At 39.1% G+C, this 15,656-nt stretch overlaps 2 pseudogenes; one reads left to right on the top strand and one right to left on the bottom strand.

The window, feature by feature from the left end:
• Positions 1-500: 500 nt before the first annotated feature.
• On the bottom strand, positions 501-1,097 carry LOC113925659 (annotated as a pseudogene).
• Positions 1,098-13,008: 11,911 nt separating this feature from the next.
• Positions 13,009-13,116, top strand: LOC113926143 (annotated as a pseudogene).
• The last annotated feature ends 2,540 nt before the right edge of the window (positions 13,117-15,656 follow it).

Below are 15,656 nucleotides of genomic sequence, written 5' to 3'. Positions count from 1 at the left end.
ATTGGCTAAGCAGTAATTCATGAAAATCCAGTTATATAAGACAAATAACAGCAACAGAGAGCCATAGGGCCCCACATGTACTAAAGACAGCACGTTTGGAAATATTTAAACTAACTGTTTTTCCTACCTCTACCCTGGTTTAACCACATCAAGTGAAAGTAACATCAGCCAATAAAGAAAAGTGTCCTGAATTCAGCATCCATAGCATACCTCAGCCATTTCAGCTAAGACTTTTTAAATGACAAACCAAAAAAGATGAGGAAAGTAGCATTTACTTTGTTGGAAATAAAATAAAAATTAAAATACTGCTAATTTCATAAAATATTTGAAACTAATTTTGTTTTTATAATAAAATGATGTTTATCTTTTTTTAAGTTTTAATTACCATTCTTGCTGTTAAAAAAAAAATCAGTCAAAGTGATGTCAACCTTTAGGGATAAACTTTGGGGTATGTAAAATAACATGTTTGGAAAACTGAACCACATTTTTAATTGCCAGCATTATGCTTTGTTCTTGGTAGAATCATCTTTGTTTCTTCTTTTTACATCCCAATTATAAACCCCGGCCATACTGACTTCTGTGGTAGTAAATTGATCTCAAAGAAAGAATCAAGGTCTTCTTCAAGGGAATCAGGATTCTTAGTGGCAGTCGATAAATTCTTTCCCAACAATGCCCGAGCTTCATCAATACCATATTCAAGCATTACATTAGCCCCGAACCACAGACACACTTTATCAGTAGGAGGAACTGAAGCTTTGCCATACAGGTTATCTGCCAGTAAGAATCTGGTTTCCAGTGAACTGGTGGACTCTTTTTTTTCTTCTGCATGTATTTTAGAATTTCTAAAGTCTGCTTAATTTCAGGAATCTGACCTTCCAGCCTCCTTTTCTTTTGAGCAGGGTCGAGTTCCATAAACTTATACTTCTGGTACTGTTCATCCGCTTCTTTAGTAATGTATCTGCAGTCTCATTCCCAGGCTGTTTCATGACAGAATCTACATCTTCCACCAACATGGCCTCAGGAACCCCTAGGTGGAGCTGCTGCTGGTTCCCTGCGGACCCTTCTCCTGAGCCACAACCATCCTTAGCGGAGGTCATTGTGGGGAAGCGTTAACTATATATTTTTTTCACTTGAAGCCACCCGTTGCAGTCACAAAGGGAAAATTAAAATATTCCTAATTTCAGCATATTTTCCATACAATATGTTTGATAAAATGTTTTGTCATGTCATGTGATTTAAATATGTTTTGTCAAAAATCAGAGCTGCAGGTTAAACTTGCTTATCGAAAAAGTCCACTTTGAACCTAATTACAAGGTTAGGTTTCATTGTTACCTCAGTTAAGCAAATCAGATTGACTTTCTGTTAAAGAAATAACAAGTCTTACATTTTTAATTCAAGTGAATGTGTTCCTATGCATTTTGAGGGATAATACCACTGAAAAGCAAACTGTAACATAGTTAAAAGTAAAGACATTGAGATTAAAGTCATATAGTCTAATAGAATGTTTTTCATTTTCATAATAAGCTATAAGCTAAGGAATAAGTTTTATGTTAGCTTTCATTATTAACTTAGAATAATATAATGCAATGGTTAACCCAAATCATTAGTTATTTATAAAGCATGGAGTAAAATAAAAAGAGAGAGAGAAACATGGCATATGTTTTATACTGGGTTCCCCAGAAAGCAGAACCGAAGGCAGAGGTTAAGATCAAATGCTGGGTCAGGAAATAAAGGAGAAGAAAAGCAGGGATGGAACGAAAATGATACAAAAGTTGGCTAACCCTGATCAAGTTGCTCTAAGAAATGTGCCTTGACCCTGATGTTTACATCAGCATTTTCAACAGTAGCCAATTATGGAAAGAACCCAAATGTCCATTGACTGATGAATCGATGGACAAAGAAGAAGATGTGATACGTGTGTGTGTGTGTGTGTGTGTGTGTGTGTGTGTGTGTGTGTATGTAGTGGAATATTACTCAGTCATAAAAATAAATCTTACTATTTGCAACAATGTGGGTGGAGCTAGAGAGTATTATGCTAAGTGAAATAAGTCAGTCAGAAAAAGACAAATACCATATCATTTCACTCATATGTGGAATTTAAGAAACAAAACAAATGAACGTGGGGGAAAAGAAGACGGGAAAAACCACGAAACAGACTCTTAACTATAGAAAACAAACTGATGGTTACCAGAGGGGAGGTGGGTTGGGGGATGGGTGAAATAGGTGATGGGGATTAAGAAAAGCACTTGTGATGAGCACTGGTGTTGTCTGTAAGTGTTGAATCACTAAATTCTACACCCAAAACTAATATAACACTGTATATTACCTAACTGGAATTTAAATAAAAACTTGAAAAAAGAAAAAAAATAGAAAGAAGTGCGCCTTGGGACCATCTATCTGGAAGAAAATGGGGAAGAATTTTTTTTTTCCTGCCAGATAGTGAGAACAAAGAGTTTACTGTAGCTCTTCCAGATTCCATTTTGCCACACCAGGTCTCCACTGGTTTAAAAAAAAAAAAAAAGTGCCTGGGGTGACATCATTTTCAGAATGATTAAGTAAGGACCTGAGCAGACCCTCTCCCCCACCAAACAATGATTTAACTGGTGAAAATTATAAAGGTCAATCATTCAAAGTCTGGAAATTGTACTAAGAACACGGAGCATGTGAGCAAACATTCTTTCAAGAAAATATGCTAAATCCTGGGTAAGAACAGTGAGTGGCTGGGACATCTGAACCACGATCTGTTCCTTTACATACTCCGCCAGTTCCACATTATGGAAGCTCTACCTCTTGGATGGAATTTGCAACCAAGAATAAGATTCTTCTCCCCCCAGCTCCCAGTCTGGGGCTATGATGACCACAAGAAGGGTAGGCAGGTGGTGTTTCATCTTTTTCAGGCCCATGTTACCGGAGCTCTATTACTGAAGGAATAGAATAGCTCTACTTCTGCAGGGGTATACGGAGTCTCTCTTCCTACACATAGCCTCCCCTCAAGACAGAAACCCTACCCCAGGCATGGCAGGCTGAAAATACTAAGGCTCCAATTTACCCCATCCCCAGCTAGCTGGAAGGGAGGAGGTTCCAGCCTGGGAGGAGCAAGCTGGGAAGATCGGGCTGTGCCCTGATCCCAGTGAGTAGCCACTGGTAGTGGGCGAAGGAGGAGCAGTTTCCTGCCAGAGATCTAGTGCAGTGGCATATGGGTTCTATCCAGGAGGAAAGGCAGGCCAGGGGACAAAGGCTCCACAGCTCTGCCTAAGAGGCCTGCCTTTATTTGGAACAGAGAGTGGAGAACTCTATGCTTAAGGATGTTATTGAAAATAACTAAGATCTTGGTGGAGAACAATTAAGAGAAGACTGCTTGTTCTCATACAAACTTGCATAGCAGCCAGAAGTTTAATGGAAAGAACCAGGGAAAGAGGCTGTCAAGAAAGCCTTCTTGAGATCATAGACATCTCTGGGGTCAGAAAGATGTGTACATATGCTAGGCTGCACCTACTCAGGAGCAATCAAAGCAAGACATGGGGCAGACTTGAAATCATTCTCCAAGTTGCACACAGGCTTATCAACACAGAGCTGATATAGATGCTGGAATTATCAGATATGAAATTTTAAATAACTATGATTACTATCTCATGGAGTCTAAAGGAAAACATGAAAGAAAATATGGGTAGTATAAAGAGATGAGTGAGAACTCTGAGAAAGAATCAAGGGTAAACTCTAGAAATTCTAGAAATCCAAAACCTTAATGTCTTTCATGGATTCATCAGTAAAGAGCAGGTAACCAAGGAAAGAATCAGGGAGCTTAAAGATAAGTAAATACAAACTTCCCAAATTGAAATGCAAAGAGAAAAAAAGGAATAAAAACAAAAAAATAGAACAAAACATCCAGGAACTGTGGAACAATTATGGCAGCATTATTTATAATAGCTAAAATATGTAAGCAACCCATGTGTTGATCAATAGATGAGTGCATACAGAAGGTGTGAAATATGGGTTATTATATGTATATTACTCAGCCATCAAAAAGAATGAAATCTTGTCATTGCAACAATATGGATGGATCTAGAGGGTATTATGCTCAGTGAAGTAAATCAGACAGAGAAAGACAAATACCATATGATTTCACTCACATGTGGAATCTAAAAAACAAAATAAACAAAAACCCCAAAACAGAAACAGACTCACTTTTTATGAGGAAATATGCAAACTAAAATGATGAATCTCCTAAATTTGACTTAAGTTTTTATGATCTCTTTTTAGCAGAATCAAAATTATGACTAACCAGGAAGGTGAGCAATAGCAAAAGCTGCCCAACCTCTTCACTTAAATGGCACAGGAAAAATGTATTTCAGTTAATGTACATATACTCAATGTTATTATTCTGGAATTAAAATTTTTCTCTGTTTCAGTCGAGTTTAAACGTTGGACATCCTACCATTGAATTAGTGTTCTAAAATTGCTAACATTTCTCAGAGTAAGTACAATTCTCAATAGCAATTTTTATGGCACCTTCTAAATAATGTCAAGGCCACAAATCAAAGTGTCAGCTCTTTAAGACAAAATATTTTAATTTATTTACCTATTACTTTATACCAAGGATATAATTGTCTAATATACACTTTTATTAAATTCTAATCACATTTTCTCTTCCATAAACTCCCACTTCAATAACATGTAACTGAATTATTCCCCCTTCATACAACTATTATAAGCAGCCCGCTGCTACTTTCTTTCTCCATGCTATAATGGTGATTCTTACAAAAAAAACCAATTATAACATGATTCTTCTCAATTGGTATAAGCTAACTGTGTCCCTAACAGTGGATACAGATGTTGGTTGATACTGAAATCAGGTTGTGTGCTCTCAGGTCCAAAAATGCCTTGAAAGTCCCTCTCTTTTGAGTAGAATTTGAATAAAAGAAAAACTTTAAAAGTATGTAAATATGGAGGTTATACAAGACTCCATTTTATTATGTTATGTTAGTCACCATACAGTATATCGTTAGTTTTTGATGTAGTGTTCCATGATTCATTGTTTGCGTATAACACCCAGTGCTCCATGCAGTACGTGCCCTCCTTCATACCCATCACGGGGCTAACCCATCCCCCCAAACGCTTTCCCTCTAAAACCCTCAGTTTGTTTCTCAGAGTCCATAGTCTCTCACGGTTCGTCTCCCCCTCCGATTTCCCCCCCTTCATTTTTCCCTTCCTACTCTCTTCTTCTTTTTTTTTTTTAACATTATTTAATGTATTGTTTGTTTCGGAGGGTTCCATATCATTTTAGTCTCTTTAAGGAGCATGTTTTTAATATTCAGGAAAAGAAAGCTAGAGTGGTGACGCTGAGCAGCGTAGACATGAAGAACAGGATTGAGTATGGGATTTCCCATGGAACAGACACACACAGTGGGTTTTTTTGTTTTTGTTTTTAAAGATCTCATTTATTTATTTATTTGGGAGGGAGAGAGAGAAAGCATGCAAATGGGAGGGGGTGGACCGGAGCAGAGGGAGAAGGAGAGAAGTAGGCTCCACACTGAGCTCAGAGCCCTGTGTGGGGCTCGATCCCACGAACCTGAGAACATGACCTGAGCAGAGACCAAGAGTCAGATGCTCAACCAACTGAGCCACTCAGGCGCTGCCCCCCCCAATACACAGTGGTTTTAAAGGGTTTTACAAACACGAACCTACTACAAAAATTAGGTTCCTTTCAAAAGCAGTGATGTTGCCTTTTTTTTACCGTGTGTAAATAGTATGCTATACAATTCCAGCTGGAACTGTAACAGAAAATAGGACACCATTAACAAAACCAGCAAGAACTAAGAGTTAACTAAAGAATGTATATGAATAAAAAATTTAAGGATATGAAAGATCTGAGTGAGCAGAGAGCTATGCTCATAACGTTTCAGTTGAACCTAAGTATGGATTATATTAAATAGATAAATCGGTGCAGTCTCTCCTAGGAAATTCAGTTCAAATATGAGTAACTTGACAACTCATAAATTTTATATTGATGAATAGAAGCCTTAATACCTAAATCAATTTAATTAACAAGCAGAAAGCACAGGGGCATGTCCTACTAGATAATAAGACTAAATCAAAGCTTTACTAGGAAAAACAGTATGAGCCGAAGCAGGAACAAATAAGCCGGTGAAACAGAACAGATATTTTGTGTGTGTGTGTGTGTGTGTGTGTGTGTGTGTAAATTGATATGTGAAATTCACACCCCAAAGCAATGGAGAAGTCAAAGCACTTATTATCGGGGTATTAGAATAACTGGTTCAGTAGATAAAGAAATATACAACTGTATCCTTACCTTATCCATATAAATAATAGACTAGAAGTAAACAATAGCACTAATGGAAGAAAATATAGGAGAATATATTTGTGATATATCGTCACAGACAAGCTTCCTAAACAGGATCCTAAAGGCAAACAATAAGCTGAAAAATAGATGTTGATTACATCAAAATTAAAGAAAAAATTAACAATTGCTGTTCAGGGTAAGACACCACAGGTAACATTAGTAGACAGGTGACTGAGAAAAGCATTTGCAGTATTTAAAAACAATGAATCATTAATAACAAAAACAAAACAAAGGGTTGTAAAATCAAAGTGAAGGAATAACTGAAATGGGGATATAACTGAAAAATGGGCATAGGACGCGAATAAACATTCACAGAAGAGGAAGCCCAGTACATACCAAAAGATTCCCAAATTCACTAGCAACCAGAGAAGTGGAAATTTTAACAATGTCATGTTAATAATCTATCATGTTACTTAAATTATAAAAATGAATGAATCCAAGGTTTGGTGAGTAATGGTGCACTGCTTGTGGAAGTTCCATTCTGAAAACTATATGAGCATGCTCAAAATAGTTAGATTTAGATCACTTAGATCACTAAGACCCAGGGATTCCCCTCCTGATATATCCCAGAGAAATCTTTTTAACAGTCCTGGATGGGCTATTTTGGAAGATACAGTGGCATTGTCAGGGATCAGGGGAGCTGGAGGCTAGAGGAATGGATGCATAAAATATGATGCACACCAAATAGAAGTTATATTTATGTACAGCAACTTGACAGGTATCAAAATAAGAAAAAGTTGAGGGAAGAATGGGATTTATAGCACAACACATAACTGCATCTCGTACCACATGTTTTACAACAATAAATATGTAGTTAGGAACATTTACCCTTGTATTTGTTTTTAACTAGAATGGGAACCTAAGGTAAGAGAAGAATATAAGTATATGGACAGATACTGATAATGTCCTAAGAACTAAGGAAGAAGACTAACTCAACTCTGTCCTCCAGGCACCAAAAAAGGGAAGAAAATTCAATACATATTACAAATGCACAAGTAGACATAGGAATAGTTCATTCTCATGTATAAGAGTTACACTGCTCATCTAATAAAAATACTTTCAGGCTGTTCTGTGAGCTCCAGCAGCCCTTTACAACAACCAAACAAGAAAATTACTTTGTTTTAAAAACTGAAATTTGGCTTCCTAGTACTGTTTTTGTAAATACTATCCTAGGTGATTCTTCTCACACTTAGTTGCATAGTTTTCAAAAAAGAATCACAAGTCTTTTGCTCAAGATCTCTGAAAAACAAGCCACTCTAGTACCATCTTTGCTGGAGGGATTTTTAAATCTAGTTCTTGACCTAGTTGAGGGTATTGTTTATAGGTTACATGAACCAGATAAGGGTTGCACTGAATGACCTCCAAGGCCCCTTGTAACTCTAAACATCCTAAATTTTGCTCTTCCTCCTACAATTTTGCTCTTCCTCCTGAGAGTTTCAGCCTGTACTGTATTGCTTTATGCTCCAGTGAGAAAAATAATAAATTAAAAGAAACAGCTCAATTGGATGTTTTTTTCTGAATAGAACTAAAATGTCTTTAAATCAGACATTCTTTAGACAGCCATGGAAGATTTCTTAAAACAGTAGTTAATACACATGAGTGTGAGACAAAAGTGGTGAATTTTTCAATCCTGAGAACAACTGGAGACCTTATTTTCAAAATCTGTTCCTCCCCAGTTGTGGCATATTCTTGTTAAAGAAAAAAATACAAATTTTATCACTCTTATTTTATTTTTAATACCTTCACTAGCACTGCAAACTATGATTCCATTTAGAACCAGGGGTTTCAAGAATGATTACATCGAGAACTATAATATACAGTTTGGAAACATTTGCCTCACAAAACTCTGACTCATCTCTGATTAGAAATGAGATGCCAGAGAGGTGAAAGGAAAGGAAGCAGAAATAGTAAAGCAAAAGGAGAAAAAGAGGAAGAGCACATGATGTGACAACCCTGCAACCCAGCACATAAAAGACCTGTGGATCTATTTTCTCATTTCAAGGAGGAGAAGCCCAGCATTCTTTGTCATCCTACCTAGAAATAGAAATGTTAGGAAAAGTATCTCAAGACACGGTCCCAGCACAAATTTGAGAGGAAACTCATCAAGGACGAGGAATGCTGAGCTATTGGTATTTGCTACATGTATCCCAAAGACCTGCCTGATCTTTTTTTCTCTGCAATGGTGCGGAAAGCTATTACGTGCAACAGCAAAGGAATACGGTTGGACTTAACAGAGCCAATGTGTAAATATGTAAGAATATTTCTCACAAGAAAAGCACAGAAAACGAATGAGATGGTTGCTGGGCTGAGTTTTTCATTTTCCTAAAAAGGACTCTGTCTCCTCAGCATGGAACACCAATAGTGGAGTCCATGGCTGTCCCCAGAACAGGCAAACACAGAGGCTTATGTCATTGAATGCACAATGGTTTGCTGAGAAAGACATGTTGATAATGAGAAAATGTTGATGCAACAGGAAGAAAGTAATATAGATGCTAAATGTTTCGTACATTTTTTCCTGTCTGGGGAAAGCTTTACATGTTTCCAAAACTTAATTCCATAGTTACAAGGGCTTATGAAGTGTTGGCTTTTCAATAATTTATCTCCAATATCCAATTCATGCACTGCCCATATGTCAGGGCTTATCTTCAGGGCTCATGAGAGAAAGACCTTGCTACAACTTTACAAAAGAAGGATAATCCTAGATCTTCTGGTGGCAATAGGGTTGGAACTGTGACTTAGAGAAAAGCCAAGAAGCAAACTGAAGTCCCAAGGTGACCCCAGATTCAGGGCCCTTTTCCAGGGATGTGCAGCAGGTTTATATGTTTGAGAGTGTCTGTGTATCATTTCCCTGCAATCCCATAAACCGGTAGCAGAGCAGAAAGCACTGACAGCGGTGATGACATGAAACTTCTTGCCTCTGCCCTTTTCTTCCCTCTGCCCTCCATTACCCCCACTCTCCTGCCCTAAATTTCACAGGCTGCCTGAGAGGATGGTTTCAATTTTAAGGAGAGTCCTGATAAAATCATTTCTGCACAGCACTTTCCTTCTAGGTGTAGAAAGTTCTATTGCACTGGATATGCAGCTTCTCTCAGTCTACCTCTTTATCTCCCCAGCATTCACTGGGATAGTCATAAGCTTTTCCTCCACGTCAATCATATATTTTGCAGCCTTGTCTATACCATGCACTGCTGTTCCTAATTTATTTTTTGTCTTTTAAAACCACTTTATTTTGTGTATCAGTACCACAAAATCAATTTCGCAGTGTGTTGAGTATACCACATTACTTTTGAAAACTTTGTGCCCACCCCCAACAGTCTATTTTGAAAAAAATTCAAACCTATAGAAAAGTTGAATAGTAAAATTAGTACTCATTTATCTTTTTTTTTAAAAAAAGATTTTATTTATTCATTTGACAGAGAGAGACACAGCGAGAGAGGGAACACAAGCAGGGGGAGCAGGAGAGGGAGAAGCAGGCTTCCCATGGAGCAAGGAGCCCGATGTGGGCTCGATCCCAGGACCCTGGGATCATGACCTGAGCCCAAGGCAGATGCTTAACAACTGAGCCACCTAGGCGCGCCAGTACTCATTTATCTTGCGACCTGATTTACCCATTGTTAACACTTTGCCCCATTCCCTTTATCTTACAGGACACTTCATGCCTAAATACTTCAGTAAGTGCCATGAGTAAATACATTCTGCTACATAATCATAACACTATTATTATACCTAAGAGGCATAACACTAACATAGTATTTTTATCTAATATGCCGTCCAATACTCAATTTTCTCCAATCGTCCCCAAAGTGTGCCTTCCACTTGTTTTTTGTTTTGTTTTGGTTTTGCCTTTGTTTTTGATCCAGTGTCCAAAGGCCATGTATTGCATTTGGTTATCATAACTCTTCAATCATCTTTAATATAGAAGAGCTCCCCGACCTTTTATTTTGCTTTTAATGATTGGCATTTTGGAAAGCTTGTTTTATTGTGGTTTGTTCCATAATTTGGATTTGTATGACTGTTTCCTTGTGTTTAGATTCAGGTTTAACATTCTGGCAAGAGCATAGCATAGATAATGCTATGTCTTTTTAAGCACATAAAAACTAGAGGCAAAAAAATACCTGTTGCATTGTTGATGAGACCAAGTTTCAACTCTTGGTTATAACGGTGTCTACCACCTTTCTCCATTATAAAACTGTATCTTTTTTTTCTCTTTGTAATGAATAATCTGTGGTGTGATATTTGAAAACTGGATGAATATCCTGTTCTCTAATAATTTTTACCTATAGGTTTTAGCATTCATGAATGATCTCCACCTATGTCAATTGGTTGCAAATGGTGATTTTCCTACTTATCATTTCTACTGCATCTATTAGCTTATATTCTCTTGTAGATAAAGGATTTCCCTTCTCTCTCCTCCCTCCTACTTTTTAAAAAAGAACACTATGGACTTATAACTGTCTTTTTATTCGATGTGTCATAATTTCATTAACATCATTATTTAATTTGATGCCCAGAAAGTCCCGAGTTTGGTGGGAACTCCTTCAAGCTGGAACCTGTGAGCTTTCGAGCACTTTCTTCCTTTGTTAGTAATGAAAACATATTCTAGGCTCACCTTGTACTTTTTCTGCCCCAGATCTGAAATCCATTTCTCCAAGGAGTCCTACTTCCTTTTAATGGAGTTCAGTATTTTAAAAACCAAGATCTAGGAACTAGATGTACTCATTGCTACTGAAATATTATTGCTTCTAGGTCATTTCAGTGGCTAGTGATAGGAAATAAACATATCATACTGACACTTGTGCCATTGTACCGTACTTAGGTGGGCACCGACAAAACTGGTTGACATTAACTGTCCAAATCATTTTGTCTCCTTGATTGTCTCCTATAGTGGATGCTCTCTGGTGGGCATTAAGATGTGATATAAAAATCCTCACACCTTGTGTGCACTTCCATATGTCCATCCATATGCCTCTATGCCAGACCTCCTTGTCACTGATCTTGGCCAAGCCATTGCCCATGAGACCTTTGCCCATTGAGGTAAGCTTTTCCTCATCACTGTCAAGGCCACTCCTGAATGAGGCTATAGTGCAGCTGACTTCCATGTCAACTTGCACCCACAATATGGAGCTGACCCATCTACAAACCAAGGTCAGACTTTTTCCTCCTCCTTCACCTAAGAGAGGGCATGAATGCAACAGCAGTGTGAATCATGGGAGTCTGGGTTACCTGCACATGCAGTTTGCTTTGTGCCCTCTGGCCCTCATAGTGCCCAAACCTGGATGTGCTGCTTCTATTTTATGAGAGATTATTGCTGGCTATTCAATCTTACAAGTTTGTGAGTTCTCATGAGAGGCAATTCTAGATGCATGGTGGCTTGGTTTCCCCATGGTTAGGAATTCCATCTTGACAGGGCCCAAGTAGCATGTCAGGTACATAATTTTCTGCTATCAGTGGCATAGCCTTGCTCCAGAACCTCAGAGGTCTTGTTCTGATTTCCTTGCTAGGGCTTGCTATAAACTCCATGCAGCATCTTTCCTACTACTGATATACTCACACCATAGGTTCTGTGGATCGTGTGGTCCCAGTGGCAGACCTGCTTGCATAGAAGCTTGGACCTATTGCAGAGCCCTTTTTTGCTCTGGGCTCCATTCAAACCTGGCAGCCATTCATCACCCAGTATATGAGTCAGAGAGACCGAAGCTTACCAGTTAATATACTTCTTTTTTCTTGGTAGGGAGTATAAGAGGCAGTAATTTGTCTTTTCCTTTTGAAGGGCTGTCCCAACGCAACCCTGACTACTGAAACTTTAAATATTTTACAGATGTAGCATGTCCCTGAAACTCTACAGGTTTTATCTTCCACCCTCTGCAACACATGTGTCTTGCTAATGCCTCCAACACACCAACCAGTTCTTGTTTATGTGGCTTTATCAACATAAATTCGTCAATGTAATGAATTAGTGTGATATTCTGTGGAATGTCTAGATGGTCTGGATGGCTTCAGGCTATATTATGACAGAGGATAAGAAAGCTAACAGAGGTCTGGGACAAAACTGTTCCATGCCATCCTTTTTCCTGACTGGGATAGAAAGGAATATATTCACTAAATCAGTGGCTGCATACCACATACATGAGGCCATATTCATCTTCTCTAGCAAAGATACCACATCTGGCATGGTGGCTGTGATCAGGGGTACTAGTTGGTTGAGCTTGTTTATGGTTATTCTCCAGGATTCATCCAGTTTCTTCAGGGCCTAGACTAGTGAATTAAATGTATAGAGCCCACCACTGCTGCATCCTTTAGAGTCTTAAGATCGGCGCTAATTTCTGCTGCCCTGGGGAGGCATTACTGTACTGTATATCCATTATCTTGGTGGGGGTGCTGGGGAGGTAGTTTAGAGGCTTCCATTTGGTCTTGTCTACTGTTACTTTACTGACCAAGAAACCAATGTGAAGGTTATACTAACTGCCAAGTATACCAATCTCAATTCAGGGACAGGGGAAATAAACAATGGGTATGAATATGGACTCGGAGAACCCAATGTAAGCCTGGTCTTGACTCACCTAGACACTGGATCCATCCGTTCTTGAACGTCTGGATATTTCCTTTACCTCGGTGCATAATTACCCATATAAGTGACCGTAAGTCTTATTGCTTCTCGGCCTTTTGGCTAAGATCAAGTATAGTATCTGTTCTTATCAGTTTAATAAATGACCATAAGTCTTTTGGGGAAAGGACTAGGAAAATCACCACCCATGTTTACTTGTCATGGTGTTGCAGAGTTCTTCCTTCCAGAGATCCTGCCACTTCTTAAGTCAAAGAATTTTTCATCTGAAAGTTGGCTCAGGTGCAGAACTGGGTAAGGGATCAAACCGCTCACCCCTCGGTTATCTATCCTTCATTGCTTCTGCCAGTATAAGCTAAATAGTTCCCATGTTGGCTGCCAATCCACTTTACCCCTGGGGAAGTTGTATATCACTAATAATCTCTGTAACTTTGTGTGGTTCTGACTCCCTTGGCTTCCCCTCTGATCTGGGGGGTCATTACAATAATTGCTATCCCCTGGCTTCTGGCACTTACGTGCCACCCCAAGCCTTCTATTATTTTGGGATTCTATCATCCCCATTTCTATCAGTAAGCCAAGTTCTGTAACAGACTCTCCTCCCATCAGGGCTGACCCCATTAGAAATTTTTACTGATGCTGGTGTCCCGGTTTGTTCTCATCACCTTGGTAAATGGTATGTCTTCTGGGTCTCCCCATGGAACATAATCATTTGTGGAGTCTTCTCATCATAGTAGTATATCCATTCAAGCATACTCCCTTTCCTGAACTTTTTAATCCCTTGCTCTACTGTCTACCACAGCAACACTGGCATTCCAGGTTTGCTCAGTGTGGGCCATGATGTGGGCATCATGTGGGCAGGTCATTTCCATGCCTCAAGGAGTCATTCTAGGAAGAAGGTCACACCGTCTTCTGGAGTACATGCAAGGCTAATAAATACTGTATCTTGGTAGAGTGTTCTCAAGTCAATAAACTCTTCCCTTGATCAGCACCTTCAGAATCCCATCAATGCATATTCCTTCAGCTCCCAATACCTGTTAGCACAGTCTTGCAGTTGCTCTAGGATATGGTTTCTTTCCTCCCATTATCAGGCCCAGCTCATTTCCAGCTGTGTTTTTTTTTTTCTTTCCAGAACTTTGGCTGTTATTTTGTGATTTAACCCAAATCATAGACCTAAAGGGTAGAAGGGAGAAGGGGGGGGGATCTTAAGGCAGGCATTTGTTGCCTTGTAGGAAAGAGGCCTCTGTGATTATCTTCCAGACTGGTTGGAGTACTCCACTTTAATAGGGAGGAGTGGGACACTGCTACAGGCTCAGAAGGTTTAGGGGAACCTGGGGAGTCAAAGTCTTCAGAAGCATCAGCCCAGCATCTCCATTCCTGAGTCAGTTGCCCAGTTCTCCTCCCGCCAGAGTCTGACCTTAGCATAACTGACCTGACGTTGTTGAACCTTAACTTGCTCCTCAACTGCCTCTGCTCTCCTGGTAAAAGAGATGAGCTTATTTGTATATAAACAAAGAGAGAGGCCTTTTAACTCCAGAAGCCTTTTTTTTTTTTTTAAAGATTTATTTATTACAACCCAGCAATTGCACTACTGGGTATTTACCCCAAAGATACAAAGGTAGTGATCAGAAGGGGCACCTGCACCCCAATGTTTATAGCAGCAGTGTCCACAATAGCCAAACTGTGGAAAGAGCCTAGATGTCTATCAATAGATGAATGGATAAAGAAGATGTGGTATATATACACAGTGGAATATTACTCAGCCATAGAAAAGATGAAATCTTGCCATTTGCAACAACATGGGTGGAACTAGAGGGTATTATGCTAAGCGAAATAAGTCAATCAGAGAAAGACAAGTATCATATGCTCTTACTGATATGATGAATTTGAGAAACAAAGCAGAGGATCATAGAAGAAGGGAGGGAAAAATGAAACAAGACAAAACCAGAGAGAGAGACAAACCATGAAAGACTCTTAACCTCAGGAAACAAACTGAGGGTTGTTGGAGAGCAGGGGGGTGGGAGGGATGGGGTGACTGGATAATGGACATTGGGGAGGCTATGTGCTATGGTGAGCGCTGTGAATTGTGTAAGACTGATGAATCACAGACCTCTACCCCTGAAACAAATAATATATTATATGTTAACATATATGTGTGTGTGTATATATATATATATATATATATATATATATATATATATATATATAAAATAATTTTAAAAAACTGAACTCATAAATACCAAGAACAGATTGGTGGTTGCCAGAGGTGGAGGTGGGGGGTGGGCAAAATGAGGGAAGGTGGTCAAAAGGTAGAAACTTCCAGTTATAAAACAAGTAAGTCCTGGGGATGTACTGTACAGCATGGTGACTATAGTTAACAGTACTCTATTGTATATTTGAAAGTTGTAAGAGAATAGATTTTTTAAAAATGTATTTATTTATCCCAGCAAGAGAATAAGAGAGAGGGAGGGAGGGGGAGCAGAGGGAGAGAATCTCTAGCAGGTTCCACACTCAGCAGGGGGCCCCCAGGGGGCTTGATCCCACAACCCATGAGATCATGACCTGAGCTGAAACCAAGAGTCCATCGCCTAACCCACTGAGCCACAGAGGCTCCCCAAGAAGGCTTTTAATTGTCTACTAACTGGCCATCAGCTGTCCACTGTCCTTCCGTAAGGCATCAATGGGGTTTGGCAATACTGCCATTTCCTGTCTACTTCTCAGACAGGAGACACAGAG

This window comes from Zalophus californianus, chromosome 2 (assembly GCF_009762305.2).
Source record: "Zalophus californianus isolate mZalCal1 chromosome 2, mZalCal1.pri.v2, whole genome shotgun sequence".
Classification (NCBI taxonomy): domain Eukaryota; kingdom Metazoa; phylum Chordata; class Mammalia; order Carnivora; family Otariidae; genus Zalophus; species Zalophus californianus.
Note: the sequence above shows the minus strand (reverse complement) of the source record. Positions and strands in the feature narration are given on the sequence as shown.